Here is a 20,753-nt window from a genome sequence, read left to right on the forward strand (position 1 = left end):
AAATTTGATTTTCTGAGTTCAAAATGTGCCAATTTTATTAATTAGCTTGCACTTTTGAATATTATTTGAATATATGTGGCACATATCACCCACCATATTCTGTTACTAATACTGGTAAATAATTCACCGGCCTATTGTGAATAGATTAATTTAGAAAAAAAAATTTAGCCATTTTAGGCTAGGCTCAGACGGTTATAGATTCTCTCATCCAAAAGAATAGGATACATTATGCAAATGACACTCGGATCAAACTCTAATCAGAGATTGATCAGAGTGTCCGCATTGTGTGATCTGATTCTCTCGAATGAGATAATTGGAGCACACTGTGAGGAGAAGATGGAGAAAAATATTCTCATATATCTCATATTCTTCTCCATCGTGTAAGCTTTTCCATTGTGTAAGTGTGTGGAAATAGGATTGGACTCGCATGTCATCCAAGTCTGATTATTTCCACCCATCCATTGACTTGCATGGCCGAGTGCGATCCGAATATCTCGTGATTCTTTCCTCGGACCAGCTTAATCCATGGAAAAAATCGGACATGTACGAAGCCCCATATTCTAACATTGATCTAAGTGCAAGATGATGTTTTTTTCGAATCACACTAGGAAGGAAAATACAGGGGTGTGCACCTGGCCTTAGAATAAGACCTAAAATGGGAACTTTTGTGCTAGATGATCCTATTTTATAGTTGTCCAACCACATTATAGTAACATATGGGGTGGATTTAAATAGTGGCTAATTGTGAGAAGAGTCATATGTGTTTGCGCCACTTTCTGGTACTGAGAGCAATATTGCTGTATTTAATTGGTGAAAAGCCACAGCTGCCTATAGTCGGTCAGGACCTGCCAGTTTAATTTAAGGAGGAACTTGTTATGCTTATAGGACGCTATTGATAAATGAGCCCCATTATGTCCAACAGTTTATTTGCAAACTCGAGAATGACTAATAGGTCATATTATGCACTTATTCCATATGCAAGGTTTTCCTTTTATTCATTTTATTATTCATTGTCTCCAAAGAGATGTCTCAAGTGCCTCTTACTATATTTAGTTAGTGTGATCATGGCTCACAACAATAGTGGTAAGGTGCTATTGGCTTTGGCGCTTTCCACAAATGATCCCTTCCTTTAATAGAACCTGCTTCGCTTTATACAGATATACTCATATCTATACCATATGCTGAAAATTGGGTCATGTCAAACTATTTGGACCCTGTAATTTAGCTTTGGGGCCCTTTGAGACTTTTGTTTGATATTACCTACAGTGAAGTAAATAAGTATTTGATCCCTTGCTGATTTTGTAAGTTTGCCCACTGACAAAGACATGAACAGTCTATAATTTTAAGGGTAGATTAATTTTTACATTGAGAGATAGAATATCAAAAATAAAAACCAGAAAATCACATTGTATAAATTTGCATTTTGCAGTGAGAAATAAGTATTTGATCCCTCTGGCAAACAAGACTTAATACTTGTTTGCAAAACCCTTGTTGACAAGCACAGCAGTCAGACGTTTTTTTGTAGTTGATGATGAGGTTTGTTCACATGTCAGGACTCTGGTCCACTCCTCTCTGCAGATCATCTCAAAATCATTTAGATTTTGAGGCTGTTGCTTGGCAACTTGGAGCTTCAACTCCCTCCATAAGTTTTCTATGAGATTAAGGTCTGGAGACTGGCTCGGACACTCCATGACCTTAATGTGCTTCTTTTTGGGCCACTCCTTTATTGCCTTGTCTGTATTTTTTGGGTCATTGTCTTGCTGGGAGACCCAGCCATGACCCATTTTTAATGTCCTGGCGGAGGGAAGGAGGTTGTCACTCAGGAGTTTGCGGCACATGGCTCCATCCATTCTCCCATTGATGCGGTGAAGTATTCCTGTGCCCTTAGCAGAGAAACACCCCAAAACATAATGTTTCCACCTCCATGCTTGACAGTGCGGACGGTGTTCTTTGGGACATAGGCAGCATTTCTCTTCCTCCAAACACGGCGAGTTGAGTTAATGCTAAAGAGCTAAATTTTTGTCTCATCTGACCACAGCAACTTCTCCCAATCACTCACAGAATGATCCAGGTGTTCATTGACAAACTTCAGATGGGCCGGCACATGTGCTTTCTTGAGCAGGGGGACCTTGCGGGAACTGCAGGAATTTAAACCTTTACAGCGTAATGTGATGGCAATGGTTTTCTTGATGACTGTGGTCCCAGTTGCCTTAAGATCATTAACAAGTTCCCCCGTGTAGTTTTAGGCTGATCTCTCACCTTCCTCAAGATACCCCACGAGGTGAGATTTTGCATGGTGCCCAAGATCGATGTCGATTGACAGTTTAGTATTTCTTCCATTTTCTTACTATCACACCAAATGTTGTCTCCTTCTCACCCAGCATCTTACTTATGGCTTTGTAGCCCATTTCAGCCTTGTGCAGGTCTATGATCTTGTCCCTGACATCCTTAGAATTCTCTTTGGTCTTGCCCATGTTGTAGAGGTTAGAGTCTGACTGACTGAGTCTGTGGACAGGAGTTTTCTATAAAGGTGACTGTGTAAGACGGCTGACTTTAATGCAGGTAACAAGTTGATTGTGAGCGTCTAACTGGTCTGTAGGAGCCAAATCTCTTAACCCCTTTCTGTCATTGGACGTACTATTCCGTCCATGTGGGGTGGGCCCTACTTCCCAAGGATGGAATAGTACGTCCAGTGCGATCGGCCACGCTCACGGGGGAAGCGCGGCCGATCGCGGCCGGGTGTCAGCTGCCTATCGCAGCTGACATCCGGCGCTATGTGCCAGGAGCGGTCATGGACCGCCCCCGGCACATTAACCCCCGGCACACCGCGATCAAACATGATTGCGGTGTGCTGGCGGTATAGGGAAGCATCGCGCAGGGAGGGGGCTCCCTGCGGGCTTCCCTGAGACCCCCGCAGCAAAGCGATGTGATCGCGTTGCTCCGATGGTCTCCTACTTCCTTCCTTGCTGCAGGTCCCGGATCCAAGATGGCCGCGGCATCCGGGTCCTGCAGGGAGGGAGGTGGCTTACTGAGTGCCTGCTCAGAGCAAGCGCTTGGTAAGCTGTTATGACCCCAATGGCGAGGGTCTCAGAGATATCAGCAAGTCTGCGAAGTACAAAAATCCAGCTCATAGGGCAGTGGTAACTGGGTTGACCATATATCTACTCCTAACGCCAACACTAGAAGTAGCCGGGGAACATGCCTACGTTGGTCGCTAGATGTCTCGCGCCAGCCGGAGGTCTAACTACCCCTAGAAGAGGAAAACAAAGACCTCTCTCGCCTCCAGAGAATAGACCCCAAAAGCAGGATACAAGCCCCCCACAAATAATAACGGTGAGGTAAGAGGAAATGACAAACACAGAGATGAACTAGGTTTAGCAAAGAGAGGCCCACTTACTAATAGCAGAATGTAGTAAGATAACTTATATGGTCAACAAAAACCCTAAAAAATCCACACTGGAGATTCAAGAACCCCCGAACCGTCTAACGGCCCGGGGGGAGAACTCCAGCCTCCCTAGAGCTTCCAGAAAGGATAGGATACAGATTATGTACAAGCTGGACAAAAATGCAAACAAAAACAAATAGCAAAAAGCAAGAAAGCAGACTTAGCTTAATCAAGCAGGAACCAGGATCAGTAGACAAGAGCACTACAGATTAGCTCTGATATCAACGTTGCCAGGCATTGAACTGAAGGTCCAGGGAGCTTATATAGCAACACCCCTGACCTAACGACCCAGGTGAGCATACAAGGGATGATAGACATACCCAGAGTAAAATCACTAGTAGCCACTAGAGGGAGCCAAAAGGTAAATTCACAACAGTAAGCCTGCAGTGCTCTAAGTCAGATCGGTGATCTGACAGAGTGCTGTGCAAACTGTCAGATCACCGATCTGTGATGTCCCCCCCGGGACAAAGTAAAAAAATTAAGAAAAATTTACACATGTGTAAAAATTAAATAAAAAATTCCTAAATAAAGAAAAAAAATATTATTCCCATAAATACATTTCTTTATCTAAATAAATAAAACCAAAGAATAAAAGTACACATATTTAGTATCGCCGCGTCCGTAACGACCCAACCTATAAAACTGTCCCACTAGTTAACCCCTTCAGTAAACACCGTAAGAAAAAAAAAAACGAGGCAAAAAACAACGCTTTATTATCATACCGCCGAATAAAAAGTGGAATAAAACGCGATAAAAAAACCAGATATAAATAACCATGGTACCGCTGAAAGCGTCATTTGACCCACAAAAAAAGAGCCGCCATACAGCATCATCAGCAAAAAAATAAAAAAGTTATAGTCCTCAGAATAAAGCGATGCCAAAATAATTATTTTTTCTATAAAATACGGTAGTTTTTATCGTATAAAAGCGCCAAAACATAAAAAAATGATATAAATGAGATATCGCTGTAATCGTACTGACCCGAAGAATAAAACTGCTTTATCAATTTTACCAAACGTGAAACGGTATAAACGCCTCCCCCAAAAGAAATTCATGAATAGCTGGTTTTTGGTCGTTCTGCCTCACAAAAATCGGAATAAAAAGCGATCAAAAAATGTCACATGCCTGAAAATGTTACCAATAAAAATGTCAACTCGTCCCGCAAAAAACAAGACCTGACATGACTCTGTGGTCTCAAATATGGAAAAATTATAGCTCTCAAAATGTGGTAACGCAAAAAATATTTTTTGCAATAAAAAGCGTCTTTCAGTGTGTGACGGCTGCCAATCATAAAAATCCGCTAAAAAGCCCGCTGTAAAAGTAAATCAAACCCCCCTTCATCACCCCCTTAGTTAGGGAAAAATTAAAAAATTAAAAAAACATATTTATTTCCATTTTCCCATTAGGGCTAGGGCTAGGGTTAGGGTTAGGGCTAGGGTTAGGGTTGGGGCTAGGGTTAAGGCTACAGTTAGGATTGGGGCTAAAGTTAGGGTTGGGGCTAAAGTTAGGGTTAGGGTTTGGATTACATTTACGGTTGGGAATAGGGTTGGGATTAGGGTTAGGGGTGTGTCTGGGTTAGAGGTGTGGTTAGGGTTACCATTGGGATTAGGGTTAGGGGTGTGTTTGCATTAGGGTTTCAGTTATAATTGGGGGGTTTCCACTGTTTAGGCACATCAGGGGCACTCCAAACACGACATGGCATCCGATCTCAATTCCAGCCAATTCTGCGTTGAAAAAGTAAAACCGTGCTTCTTCCCTTCCGAGCTCTCCCGTGTGCCCACACAGGGGTTTACCCCAACATATGGGGTATCAGCATACTCAGGACAAATTGGACAACAACTTTTGGGGTCCAATTTCTCCTGTTACCCTTGAGAAAATACAAAACTAGGGGCTAAAAAATAATTTTTGTGGGAAAAAAAGGATTTTTTATTTTCACGGATCTGCGATATAAACTGTAGTGAAACACTTGGGGGCTCAAAGTTCTCACAACACATCTAGATAAGTTCCTTGGGGGGTCTAGTTTCCAATATGGGGTCAGTTGTGGGGGGTTTCTACTGTTTAGGTACATTAGGGGTTCTGCAAACGCAATGTGACGCCTGCAGACCAATCCATCTAAGTCTGCATTCCAAATGATGCTCCTTCCCTTCCGAGCTCTGCCATGCACTCAAACGGTGGTTCCCCCCCACATATCAGGTATCAGCGTACTCAGGACAAATTGGACAACAATATTTAGGGTCCAATTTCTCCTGTTACCCTCGGAAAAATACAAAACTGGGGGCTAAAAAATAATTATTGTGGGAAAACATTTTTGTTTTATTTTTACGGCTCTGCATTATAAACTTCTGTGAAGCCCTTGGTGGGTCAAAGTGCTCACCACACATCTAGATAAGTTCCTTAGGGGGTCTACTTTCCAAAATGGTGTCACTTGTGGGGGGTTTCAATGTTTAGGCACATCAGTGGCTCTCCAAACGCAACATGGCGTCCCATCTCAATTCCTGTCAATTTTGCATTGAAAAGTCAAACGGTGCTCCTTCCCTTCCGAGCTCTCCCATGCACCCAAACAGTGGTTTACCCCCACATTTGGGGTATCAGCGTACTCAGGACAAATTGAACAACAATGTTTGGGGTCCATTTTCTCCTGTTACCCTTGGTAAAATAAAACAAATTGGAGCTGAAGTAAATTTTTTGTGAAAAAAAGTAAAATGTTCATTTTTATTTAAACATTCCAAAAATTCCTGTGAAACACCTGAAGGGTTAATAAACTTCTTGAATGTGGTTTTGAGCACCTTGAGGGGTGCAGTTTTTAGAATTGTGTCACACTTGGGTATTTTCTATCATATAGACCCCTCAAAATGACTTCAAATGAGATGGGGTCCCTAAAAAAAAAAATGGTGTTGTAAAAATGAGAAATTGCTGGTCAACTTTTAACCCTTATAACTCCCTAAAAAAAAAAATGTTGGTTCCAAAATTGTGCTGATGTAAAGTAGACATGTCGGAAATATTACTTATTAAGTATTTTGTGTGACATATCTCTGTGATTTAATTGCATAAAAATTCAAAGTTGGAAAATTGCGAAATTTTCAAAATGTTTGCCAAATTTCCATTTTTTTCACAGATAAACGCAGGTAATATCAAATAAATTTTACCACTATCATGAAGTACAATTTGTCACGAGAAAACAATGTCAGAATCACCGGGATCCGTTGAAGCGTTCCAGAGTTATAACCTCATAAAGGGACAGTGGTCAGAATTGTAAAAATTGGCCCGGTCCATAACGTGCAAACCACCCTTGGGGGTAAAGGGGTTAATGGTTGGTAGGGGTTCAATTACTTATTTCTCACTGCAAAATGCAAATATATTTATATAATTTATAAGATGTGATTTTTCTGGATTTTATTTTTGATTTTCTAGCTCTCAATGTTAAAATTAACCTACTCTTAAAATTATAGACTGTTCATGTGTTTGTCAGTGGGCAAACTTACAAAATCAGCACAGAATCAAAGAATTATTTCCTTCACTGTATATTATTGGGACCATTGCAAATATTGGGCATACACTAAAGATACAGGTGCGTCTCACAAAATTAGAATATTATCAAAAAGTGAATCTCATATACTGTATTATATAGAGTCTGTTTGTAATGACACTATAAAAAATAACTTTTACTTTTTGCATGAAAAACTGAAATTAATTAACTTTTTGATGATTTTGTGAGAAGCACCATTTTCTCTTTTGGATATATAGATCTTTGTTGGATTGAACATTGCTATAGATCGCAGGTTGACTATAGCACACAGTTCAAGTGTGGATATTTTATTATAGTGCTTTGGAACAAAGCACTATACTGTTATTCCACCGTGGTAAACTTCTTATTCTTATTATTATTATTCAGTCCGCACGTAATGCGGCCCGAACCGCTAAACTCACAGACTCCAGTGAGGTGTCATTTCGAAGCCAGCGTTCCTGAGAGGTGTGCTAAGTATTTTTCGTGTCGATCGGATTTGTAGTTTTGGCGCAATTTGCGTTTGAAAAAAGTGTCTCAATGCATTTCAATAGGGAAATTTTCCAATACGTTTATAATGGGCCTGATTTCTGAGGCAATTTCTAAAAAATACTGCCACCTGGCTGATTACCTCATTGATATGCGCAGTGAGACCCAGTTACTATGCCAACGCCTATAAACTCTACCAGCCCACCAGGTCACAAGTTTTGTCAGATAATATCAGCTCTTAAAGTGACAGTACAGCACAATTACAAAGCACTATCTGTAGTCTTATCATTATTGCCCCGCTCACCAAATCGTACCCAGCCCACCAAATCGGACCAGAGTGCCCCCGCTTGCCAAATCGGACCCAGAGTGGCGCCGCCCGCCAAATCGGACCCAGAGTGGCCCGGCCCACCAAATCGGCCCCTGAGGGGCCCCGCCCACCAAATCGGCCCCAGAGTGACCCGGGCCACCAAATCGGCCCCAGAGTGACGCGGCCCACCAAATCAGACCCAGAGTGACCCGGCCCACCAAATCGGACCCAGAGTGGCCTGGCCCACCAAATCGGACCCATAGTGGCCCGGCCCATTAAATCGGACCCAGAGTGACCCAGCCCACCAAATCGGACCCAGAGTGGCTCCACCAACCAAATCGGACCCAGAGTGGCCCCGCCCACCAAATCCTCAACCCTGAGGGGCTACAACTACCAAACCAGCATCTGAGGGGCACCCAAGTGTGAAAGTCTTGCTGGGGCAACCTGGGCACCATTCCAAAGCACTATCTGTAGTTCCTTCAGGAAATACCCATCTAGTTATAGTGCTTTGGAACAAAGCACTATACTGTTATTCCACCGTGGTAAACTTCTTATTCTTATTATTATTATTCAGTCCGCACGTAATGCGGCCCGAACCGCTAAACTCACAGACTCCAGTGAGGTGTCATTTCGAAGCCAGCGTTCCTGAGAGGTGTGCTAAGTATTTTTCGTGTCGATCGGATTTGTAGTTTTGGCGCAATTTGCGTTTGAAAAAAGTGTCTCAATGCATTTCAATAGGGAAATTTTCCAATACGTTTATAATGGGCCTGATTTCTGAGGCAATTTCTAAAAAATACTGCCACCTGGCTGATTACCTCATTGATATGCGCAGTGAGACCCAGTTACTATGCCAACGCCTATAAACTCTACCAGCCCACCAGGTCACAAGTTTTGTCAGATAATATCAGCTCTTAAAGTGACAGTACAGCACAATTACAAAGCACTATCTGTAGTCTTATCATTATTGCCCCGCTCACCAAATCGGACCAGAGTGCCCCCGCTTGCCAAATCGGACCCAGAGTGCCCCCGCCCGCCAAATCGGACCCAGAGTGGCGCCGCCCGCCAAATCGGACCCAGAGTGACGCCGCCCGCCAAATCGGACCCAGAGTGGCGCCGCCCGCCAAATCGGACCCAGAGTGGCGCCGCCCGCCAAATCGGACCCAGAGTGGCGCCGCCCGCCAAATCGGACCCAGAGTGGCGCCGCCCGCCAAATCGGACCCAGAGTGGCGCCGCCCGCCAAATCGGACCCAGAGTGGCGCCGCCCGCCAAATCGGACCCAGAGTGGCGCCGCCCGCCAAATCGGACCCAGAGTGGCGCCGCCCGCCAAATCGGACCCAGAGTGGCGCCGCCCGCCAAATCGGACCCAGAGTGACCCGGGCCGCCAAATCGGACCCAGAGTGACCCGGGCCGCCAAATCGGACCCAGAGTGGCGCCGCCCGCCAAATCTGACCCAGAGTGGCGCCGCCCGCCAAATCTGACCCAGAGTGGCGCCGCCCGCCAAATCTGACCCAGAGTGGCGCCGCCCGCCAAATCTGACCCAGAGTGGCGCCGCCCGCCAAATCGGACCCAGAGTGACCCGGCCCGCCAAATCGGACCCAGAGTGACCCGGCCCGCCAAATCGGACCCAGAGTGACCCGGCCCGCCAAATCGGACCCAGAGTGACCCGGCCCGCCAAATCGGACCCAGAGTGACCCGGCCCGTCAAATCGGACCCAGAGTGACCCGGCCCGCCAAATCGGACCCAGAGTGCCGCCGCCCGCCAAATCGGACCCAGAGTGGCGCCGCCCCAGAGTGGCGCCGCCCGCCAAGTCGGACCCAGAGTGGCGCCGCCCGCCAAGTCGGACCCAGAGTGGCGCCGCCCGCCAAGTCGGACCCAGAGTGGCGCCGCCCGCCAAGTCGGACCCAGAGTGGCGCCGCCCGTCAAATCGGACCCAGAGTGGCGCCGCCCGTCAAATCGGACCCAGAGTGACCCGGGCCACCAAATCGGACCCAGAGTGACCCGGGCCACCAAATCGGACCCAGAGTGACCCGGGCCACCAAATCGGACCCAGAGTGACCCGGGCCACCAAATCGGACCCAGAGTGACCCGGCCCACCAAATCGGACCCAGAGTGACCCGGCCCACCAAATCGGACCCAGAGTGACCCGTGCCACCAAATCGGACCCAGAGTGACCCGGGCCACCAAATCGGACCCAGAGTGACCCGGGCCACCAAATCGGACCCAGAGTGACCCGGGCCACCAAATCGGACCCAGGGTGGCGCCGCCTGCCAAATCGGACCCGGGGTGGCGCCGTCCGCCAAATCGGACCTGGGGTGGCGCCGCCCGCCAAATCGGACCCGGGGTGGCGCCGCCCTCCAAATCGGACCCAGAGTGGCGCTGCCCACCAAATCAGACCCAGAGTGGCCTCAACCCTGAGGGGCTACAACTACCAAACCAGCGCCTGAGGGGCACCCAAGTGTGAAAGTCTTGCAGGGGCAGCCCGGGCACCATTCCAAAGCACTATCTGTAGTTCCCTCAGGAAATACCCATCTAGTTCTTCTTATTATTCAGTCCGCACGTAATGCGGCCCGAACCGCTAAACTCACAGATTCCAGTGAGGTGTCATTTCGAAGCCAGCGTTCCTGAGAGGTGTGCTAAGTATTTTTCGTGTCGATCGGATTTGTAGTTTTGGCGCAATTTGCGTTTGAAAAAAGTGTCTCAATGCGTTTCAATAGGGAAATTTTCCAATACGTTTATAATGGGCCTGATTTCTGAGGCAATTTCTAAAAATAACTGCCACCTGGCTGATTAGCTCATTGATATGCGCAGTGAGACCCAGTTACTATGCCAACGCCTATAAACTCTACCAGCCCACCAGGTCACAAGTTTTGTCAGATAATGTCCGCTCTTAAAGTGACAGTAGAGCACAATTCCAAAACACTATCTGTAGTCTTATAATTATTGCCCCGCTCACCAAATCGGACCCAGCCCACCAAATCGGACCAGAGTGCCCCCTCTTGCCAAATCGGACCCAGAGTGGCGCCGCCCGCCAAATCGGACCCAGAGTGGCGCCGCCCGCCAAGTCGGACCCAGAGTGGCGCCGCCCGCCAAATCGGACCCAGAGTGGCGCCGCCCGCCAACTCGGACGCAGAGTGACCCGGGCCACCAACTCGGACCCAGAGTGACCCGGGCCACCAAATCGGACCCAGAGTGACCCGGGCCACCAAATCGGACCCAGAGTGACCCGGGCCACCAAATCGGACCCAGAGTGACCCGGGCCACCAAATCGGACCCAGAGTGACCCGGCCCACCAAATCGGACCCAGAGTGACCCGGCCCACCAAATCGGACCCAGAGTGACCCGGCCCACCAAATCGGACCCAGAGTGACCCGGCCCACCAAATCGGACCCAGAGTGACCCGGCCCACCAAATCGGACCCAGAGTGACCCGGCCCACCAAATCGGACCCAGAGTGACCCGGCCCACCAAATCGGACCCAGAGTGACCCGGCCCACCAAATCGGACCCAGAGTGACCCGGCCCACCAAATCGGACCCAGAGTGACCCGGCCCACCAAATCGGACCCAGAGTGACCCGGGCCACCAAATCGGACCCAGAGTGACCCGGGCCACCAAATTGGACCCAGAGTGACCCGGGCCACCAAATTGGACCCAGAGTGACCCGGCCCACCAAATCGGACCCAGAGTGACCCGGCCCACCAAATCGGACCCAGAGTGACCCGGGCCACCAAATCGGACCCAGAGTGACCCGGGCCACCAAATCGGACCCAGAGTGACCCGGGCCACCAAATCGGACCCAGAGTGACCCGGGCCACCAAATCGGACCCAGAGTGACCCGGCCCACCAAATCGGACCCAGAGTGACCCGGGCCACCAAATCGGACCCAGAGTGACCCGGGCCACCAAATCGGACCCAGAGTGACCCGGGCCACCAAATCGGACCCAGAGTGACCCGGGCCACCAAATCGGACCCAGAGTGACCCGGCCCACCAAATCGGACCCAGAGTGGCCTCAACCCTGAGGGGCTACAACTACCAAACCAGCGCCTGAGGGGCACCCAAGTGTGAAAGTCTTGCAGGGGCAGCCCAGGCACCATTCCAAAGCACTATCTGTAGTTCCTTCAGGAAATGCCCATCTAGTTTATATTCGTATTTCTCCATTCTTCTAAATAATATATTAGATAGAGTAAAAGAAGAGACAGTAGAATTAATAAGAAGAAGAAAGGGAGGAGAGAAAGAGGAGGTGGTAGGGGGAAGGGTTAGCGGGAAAGGGTTGTATATTATCCCAAGTAACAAACTTGCAATAGACCTGTGTGGGGATGAGAAGTGGCTATTCATGCCCTTCTGATCTTGCAATATATTGCCTGTAAATAACTTAGAATAGTCTTTACTAGCCTATAATCTTCCCATTCTTGCAAATATCAGTTTAACCAATTATGTGGTTGTTAACATATTGGAAAGTCCTGCTTGCATTGTTTAGATTAGAGGAATAACTTGATGCTCCTGGGACCCATTGTAACATTTTGTTTAGGCTTTTCCTACCTACCATGTGCCATTACTAATACTGGTATCTACTATTACTTACAGAGGGGATGTTGGGTCCTCCAGGCACTAAGGCTGAACAGTCTGTAATGTTTACAAAGGGAATGTGCATAAAATAAGGAAAAAACATCTAGTACCAAATGTAAAACAATCTTCTAAAAAGACAAGTCCCAGCAGCTGCAATTGTGAACTACTGTGTATTTGGTACGCCACCTGCTAACTGCACCCAGGACACGTCCTGCCAGGTTCCCCCTAGTTATTCCCCAGTCTAAGCTCCCCTGTGTACATGAAGCAGTAGTCAGCCACTGTCTATAAGAATGCTGGTCTCGTATGCTCACTACAAGTCAGGATCAGCACCTAGACCCCTCAGAATATTACTTAAATAATCTATCCTGTGCATATGTGCTAAATGCTGTTTATGGGACAACCCCTTTAAAGCAAAACCTGTCAGCAGGATTGTGCTCAGTAATCTACAGACAGTGTCAGGTCGGCGCCGTTATACTGATTAAAATGATTCCTTGGGTGATGAAGTCCATCTTGTGGTTGTTGTTTAATCTTTACTTGTAGTTTTCAGTTAATGAGATTCTCGTGCTCTGGGGCGGCCTGTGGGGGGGTCTTCATGTGGCGTTCTGATTACATATGCATCATAATAATAATAATAATAATTTTATTTATATAGCGCCAACATATTCCGCAGCGCTTTACAACTTATAGAGGGCACTTATACAGACAACAGACATTACAGCATAACAGAAATCACAGTTCAAAACAGATACCAGGAGGAAAGAGGGCCCTGCTGCTCGCAAGCTTACAATCTATGAGGAAAAGGGGAGACACAAGAGGTGGATGGTAACAATTGCTTTAGTTATTTGGACCAGCCATAGTGTAAGGCTCGGGTGTTCATGTAAAGCTGCATGAACCAGTTAACTGCCTAAGTATGTAACAGTACAGACACAGAGGCTATTAACTGCATAAAGTGTATGAGAACATGATGGAGGAACGTGATTATGTTGTTGTTTTTTATTAATAGGCCACACAGGGATAATTAGGTTAATGCGTTGAGGCGGTAGGCCAATCTGAACAAATGAGTTTTTAGTGCACGCTTAAAACTGTGGGGATTGGGGATTAATTGTATTAACCTAGGTAATGCATTCCAAAGAATCGGCGCCGCACGTGTAAAGTCTTGGAGACGGGAGTGGGAGGTTCTGATTATTGAGGATGCTAACCTGAGGTCATTAGCAGAGCGGAGGGCACGGGTAGGTTGGTAGACTGAGACCAGAGAGGAGATGTAGGGTGGTGCTGAGCCATGGAGTGCTTTGTGGATGAGGGTAGTAGTTTTGTACTGGATTCTGGATTGGATGGGTAGCCAGTGTAATGACTGGCACAAGGTAGAGGCATCGGTGTAACGGTTGGCGAGGAATATGATCCTGGCAGCAGCATTCAGGACAGATTGGAGCGGGGAGAGTCTGGTAAAAGGTAGGCCAATTAGTAGAGAGTTACAATAGTCCAGACGAGAATGAATAAGTGAGACAGTAAGAGTTTTTGCAGAGTCGAAAGTAAGAAAAGGGCGAATTCTGGAAATGTTTTTGAGATGCAGATAAGAAGAGCGAGCCAGTGATCGGATGTGGGGGGTGAATGAAAGCTCGGAATCAAGGATGACTCCAAGGCAGCGGGCATGTTGCTTTGGAGTAATGGTGGAACCGCACACAGAGATGGCAATGTCGGGCAAAGGTAGGTTTGTAGAGGGAGAGAACACGAGGAGTTCAGTTTTTGACAGGTTCAGTTTCAGATAGAGGGAGGACATGATGTTAGAGACAGCGGTAAGACAATCACTGGTGTTTTCTAAAAAGGTCGGCGTGATAACAGGAGAAGAGGTATATAATTGGGTGTCGTCAGCATAGAGATGGTACTGGAAACCAAATCTACTGATTGTTTGTCCAATAGGGGCAGTATACAAAGAGAAGAGGAGGGGGCCTAGGACTGATCCTTGAGGAACCCCAACAGTAAGGGGAAGGTGAGAGGAGGAGGAACCAGCAAAACAAACAGTGAAGGATCGGCCAGAGAGATAGGAGGAGAACCAAGAGAGAACGGTGTCCTTGAGGCCGATGGAGCGGAGCATAGTGAGGAGGAGCTGATGATCCACAGTGTCGAATGCTGCGGAGAGATCCAAGAGAATTAGCATGGAATAGTGACCATTAGATTTAGCTGTTAGTAGGTCATTAGAGACTTTAGTGAGGGCAGTTTCAGTAGAGTGTAAAGAGCGGAAACCAGATTGAAGAGGGTCGAGAAGAGAATTATCTGAGAGATAGCGGGTAAGACGGGAGTGGACCAGGCGTTCCAGGAGTTTAGAGATGAAGGGAAGATTAGAGACAGGTCTATAATTAGCGGCACAATTTTGATCGAGGGAGGGCTTTTTAAGTAGTGGATGTATGATGGCATGCTTAAATGAGGAGGGAAAAATACCGGAAGTGAGGGAAAGGTTGAATATTTTTGTTAGGTGAGAGGTGACAGCCGGGGAAAGGGACTGGAGGAGATGCGACGGAATGGGGTCGCTGGTGCAAGTGGTCGGGCGAGAAGATGCAAGGAGCCTGCTTACTTCTTCTTCTGTAACTGGGCTTCATTATGGGCTTATGACAGGCCACTGATACCTCACGGACCTGCCCCCTATTTTGCATGCTGCATATACTATTGTGGTGTTACAAAAAAAATTCAACTTAGTCAAAATAGCGCCGGTGGCATGATATATGCATTTATGCTTTTATTCCTATAGTATCGTGGGGTAAAAATTTTTTATTTCTCCATTTTGATGCAGATATATATAATCTCCTTCAAAATGGCCCTGGTAGCAGCGCTTGCGCAGTAGATGGTGCACTATTATAGGGACATCCAGGATACTCAGGGTCAGCCATCGAGGAGCGGGGGCGCCATCACACGCAATATATATAGGCTGCCAACCTCCGCTGATAGGCAGGTGTGGAGACGAGGGTGTTTATCTTAGGGTGTACTTAGAGAACACTTTTCATATACTGCATGTATGGTGTTTGTTGTTGTCTTGTCATTTAATTGTTTAGATTAAGAGTTATGTTTTATATTATATTATTTAGCCACTTTATGGGGTTCTCTATGTTATCAACTTTCTGATTTGAAACATCCAGTGATCAACTTTTCCTAGTTTTACAGAGCAGGCGCCGCCAACTTCGCTATTTTGATTAAGTAAAAAAAAATGTTGTAACCTTACAATAGTATATGCAGTATGTAAAATAGGGGACAGGTCACTGAAGGATCAGTGACCTGTCATGAGCCAATACAGATGAATATCTAAGCAGGGCACCACATAAAGCCCTGCCCACTGGTCGCCTACAGGCCGCTCCGGAGCACGAAAATGTAATTAACTTAAAACTACAAATATAGCTCAAACAACAAAAACAAGAAGGATTTCATCAACCAATGTATCATTTTAATCAGTATAACGGCACCAACCTGACAGCGTCTGTAGTTTACTGAGCAAAATCCTGCTGACAGCTTTAAGGATGTCCTTACTAGTGATGAGTGAATATACTCGTTACTCGAGATTTCTCGAGCACGCTCAGGTGACCTCCGAGTATTTTTTAGTGTTTGGAGATTTAGTTTTCCTCACCTCAGCTGAATGATTTACATCTGTTAGCCAGCATAAGTACATGTGGGGATTCCCTAGCAACCAGGCAACCCCCACATGTACTAATGCTGGCTAACTGATATAAATCATTCAGCTGCGGCGATAAAAACTAAATCTCCGAGCACTAAAAAATACTCGGAAATCTCGAGTAACGAGTATATTCGCTCATCACTAGTGTTGAGCGATACCGTCCGATACTTGAAAGTATCGGTATCGGAAAGTATCGGCCGATACCGGCAAAGTATCGGATCCAATCCGATACCGATACCCGATACCAATACAAGTCAATGGGACTCAAGTATCGGACGGTATTCCTGATGGTTCCCAGGGTCTGAAGGAGAGGAAACTCTCCTTCAGACCCTGGGATCCATATAAATGTGTAAAATAAAGAATTAAAATAAAAAATATTGCTATACTCACCTGTCCGACGCAGCCTGGACCTCAGCGAGGGAACCGGCAGCGTTGTTTGTTTAAAATTCGCGCTTTTACTTGGTTACGTGAAGTCCCGGCTTGTGATTGGTCAGGGCGGCCATGTTGCCGGGACGCGGACCAATCACAGCAAGCCGTGACGAAATTACGTCACGGCTTGCTGTGATTGGTCCGCGTCCCGGCAACATGGCCGCCATTAACCAATCACAAGCCGTGACGTCACGGGAGGCTGGACACGCGCGCTTTTTAAAATACGCGCATGTCCAGCCTCCCGTGACGTCACGGCTTGTGATTGGTTAATGGCGGCCATGTTGCCGGGACGCGGACCAATCACAGCAAGCCGTGACGTAATTTCGTCACGGCTTGCTGTGATTGGTCCGCGTCCCGGCAACATGGCGCCATGACCAATCATAAGCCGGGACGTCACTGGAGGCTGGACACGCGCGCTTTTTAAAATACGCGCATGTCCAGCCTCCCGTGACATCACGGCTTGTGATTGGTTAATGGCGGCCATGTTGCCGGGACGCGGACCAATCACAGCAAGCCGTGACGTAATTTCGTCACGGCTTGCTGTGATTGGTCCGCGTCCCGGCAACATGGCCGCCCTGACCAATCACAAGCCGGGACTTCACGTAACCAAGTAAAAGCGCGAAATTTAAACAAACAACGCTGCCGGTTCCCTCGCTGAGGTCCAGGCTGCGTCGGAGAGGTGAGTATAGCAATATTTTTTATTTTAATTCTCTCTTTTACACATTATTACATTAATGTTGTTGCGATACCCGATACCACAAAAGTATCGGATCTCGGTATCGGAAATTCCGATACAGCAAATATCGGCCGATACCCGATACTTGCAGTATCGGAATGCTCAACACTACTCATCACTATTCCTTACCCGAAGCAATATTGTTGCAGCAAAAAAGAAAACTTTGTTTTGAAGTGTTTCTTTTGGGTTAAGTGTACAGTTAAATGTTTGGTTTGCTTCACTCTACATCTATGTCTCAGGTCATCTACAATCATCTTTCAACTATTAACCCCTTTCTGACATCAGACATACTATCCTGTCGAGGTGACCTGGACCGGTATGACCATCGACAGGATAGTACGTCATATGCTATCAGCCGCGCTCACGGACCGCTCTCGGCACTTAGACCCCTGGAACACTGCGATCAAACAAGATTGCAGTGTTCCGGTGGCATAGGGAAGCATCGGCAGGGAGGGGGCTCCCTGCGTGCTTACCTGAGACCCTCAGAACAACACGATGTGATCGCGTTGTTCCGAGCGTCTCCTCCTGTCTCCTCCCTGCAGGCCGCCGGATCCAAGATGGCCACGGGGTCCTGCAGGGAGGTGGCTTGTCAGTGCCTGCTGACAGCAGGCGCCGGCAAGCCTTTTGCACTACCTGTCAGATCGCTGATCTAACACTGTACTGTGCAAAGTGTCAGATCAGCGATCTGACACTATAGAGTGATGTCCCATTCTGGGATAAAGTAAAAAAGTAAAACCAAAAATATTAGACTGTGTAAAAATATATTTTTTTAAATTCCTAAATTAAAGAAAAAAATAATTAAATATTGTTCCAATAAATACATTTCTCTATGTAAATAAAAGAAAAAAAAAAAAAGTGCACATATTTGGTATCCCCGCAACCGTAACGACCCGACCTATAAAACTGTCCCACCAGTTAACTCCTTCTGTGAACACCATAAAAAAATAAATAAAAAACGAAGCAAAAAACAATGCTTTATTATCATACTGCCTAACAAAAAGTGGAATAACACGCGATCAAAAAGACGGATGTAAATAAAAATGATACCGCTGAAAACATCATCTTGTTCCGCAAAAAACTAGCTGCCACACAGCATCATCAACAAAAAAAAAAAAAAGTTATAGCTCTCAGAATAAAGCGATGCAAAAACAATTATTTTTTTTATATAAAATAGATTTTATTGTATAAAAGTGCCAAAACATAAAAAAAATATAAATGAGGTATCGATGTAATGGTACTGACCCAAAGAATAAAACTGCCTTATCAATTTTACCACACGTGGAACAGTATAAACACCCCACCCAAAAGAAATTAATGAATTGCTGTTTTTTGTACATTCTGCCTCCCCAAAATCGTAACAAAAAGCGATCAAAAAATGTCATGTGCCCGAAAATGGTACCAATAAAAACGTCAACTTGTCCCACAAAAAACAAGACCTCATGACTCTGTGGGCCAAAATATGGAAAAATTATAACTCTCAAAATGTGGTTATTCAAAAACTATTTTTTTGCAATAAACACTTTTAGCGTGTGACAGCTGCCAAATATAAAAACCCGATATAAAACCCCACTATAAATAGTAAATCAAACCCCCATTTATCACCCCCTTAGTTAGGGAAAAATAATACATTAAAAAAAGTATTTATTTCCATTTTCCCATTAGGGTTAAGGTTAGGGTTGGGGCTAAAATTAGGGTTAGGGTTGGGGCTAAAGTTAGGGTTAGGGTTGGGGCTAAAGTTAGGGTTGGAGCTAGAGTTGAGCTTAGGGTTTGGATTACGTTTATGGCTGGGATTAGGGTTAGGGTTGGAATTAGGGTTAGGGGTGTGTTAGGGTTGGGGATGTGGTTAGGGGTGTGTTGGGGTTAGGGGTGTGTTGGGGTTAGGGTTGTGTTTAGGAATGGGATTAAGGTTAGGGGTGTGTTGGGGTTAGGGTTGGGGTTAGGGGTGTGTTGGGGTAAGGGTTGGAGTTAGAATTGGGGGGTTCCACTGTTTAGGTACATCAGGGGCTCTCCAAATGCGACATGGTGACCAATCTCAATTCCAGCCAATTCTGCATTGAAAAAGTAAAACAGTGCTCCTTCCATTAAATGATTTTTTATTTTCACGGCTATACGTTATAAACTTTAGTGAAGCACTTGGGGGTTCAAAGTTCTCACAACACATCTAGATAAGTTCCTTGGTGTGTAGTTTCCAAAATGATGTCACTTGTGGAGGGTTTCTACTCTTTAGGCACAACAGTGGCTCTGCAAACGCAACATGATGCCCGCAGACCATTCCATCAAAGTCTGCATTCCAAAATGGTGCTCCTTCCCTTCCGAGCTCTGCCATGCGCCCAAGCGGTGGTTCCCCCCTTATAAGTGGTATCAGCATACTCTGCACAAATTGCACAACAACTTTTGGGGTCCAATTTCTCCTGTTACCCTTGGGAAAATAAAAAATTGGTGGCGAAAAATCATTTTTGTGAAAAATTTTTTTTTCTCTTTACGGCTCTACATTATAAACTTCTGTGAAGCACTTGGGGGTTCAAAATGCTCACCACACATCTACATAAGTTCCTTAGTGGGTCTGCATTCCAAAATGGTGTCACTTGTGGGTGGTTTCCACTGTTTAGGCTCTCCAAACGCGACATGGTGTCCAATCTCAATTCCAGCCAATTTTGCACTGAAAAGTCAAAACGGCGCTCCTTCCCTTCCAAGCGTGGTTTACCCCCACACATGTAGTATCAGCGTACTCAAGACAAATTGTTCAACAACTTCTGGGGTTCAGTTTCTCCTGTTACCCTTGGTAAAATAAAACAAATTGGATCTGAAGTAAATTTTTTGTGAAAAAAGTTAAATGTTCATTTTAAAAAAAAACAAACATTCCAATAATTCCTGTGAAGCACCTGAAGGGTTAATAAACTTCTTGAATGTGGTTTTGAGCACCTTGAGGGGTGCAGTTTTTAGAATGGTGTCACTTTTGGGTATTTTCTATCATATAGACCCCTCAAAGTGACTTCAAATGTAATGTGGTCCCTAAAAAACAAAATGGTGTTGTAAAAATGAGAAATCGCTGGTCAACTTTTAACCCTTATAACTTCCTAACAAAAAAAAAATGTGGTTCCAAGATTGTGCTGATGTAAAGTAGACATGTGGGAAATGTTACTTATTATTTATTTTGTGTGACATATCTCTGTGATTTAAGGGCATGAATATTCAAAGTTGGAAAATTGTGAAATTTTCATCATTTTCGCCAAAATTCCATTTTTTTCCACAAATAAACGCAGGTAATATCAAATAAATTTTACCACTATCATGAAGTACAATATGTCACGAGAAAATAGTTTCAGTATCCCCAGGATCCATTTAAGCGTTCCAGAGTTATAACCTCCTAAAGGGACAGTGGTCAGAATTGTAAAAATTGGCCCGGTCATTAACGTGCAAACCACCCTCGGGGGTAAAGGGGTTAAAGAGGACATGTCACTTGTCATAGATATTTTCCTTGGTCTAAATCCTACTTTTCCTCCAAATCTAGTGTTTTTTTTTGTTCCTGTGCATTTTTGTTGTTTAGCTATAACCCCATTTTCTTTTTTGCACCCTGTATGTAAATCCATTATTGTTAGCCAATGGGGTAATCCTCAAGAAGA

At 45.7% G+C, this 20,753-nt stretch overlaps 1 protein-coding gene across 1 annotated transcript in view; it reads left to right on the forward strand.

The window, feature by feature from the left end:
• The window catches only part of AOPEP (aminopeptidase O (putative)), an 837,890-nt gene that overhangs the window by 37,845 nt on the left and 779,292 nt on the right, over window positions 1-20,753 (forward strand). The window lies entirely within an intron of this gene.

The sequence above is a fragment of the Ranitomeya variabilis genome, chromosome 1 (genome assembly GCF_051348905.1).
Source record: "Ranitomeya variabilis isolate aRanVar5 chromosome 1, aRanVar5.hap1, whole genome shotgun sequence".
Taxonomy (NCBI): Eukaryota; Metazoa; Chordata; class Amphibia; order Anura; family Dendrobatidae; genus Ranitomeya; species Ranitomeya variabilis.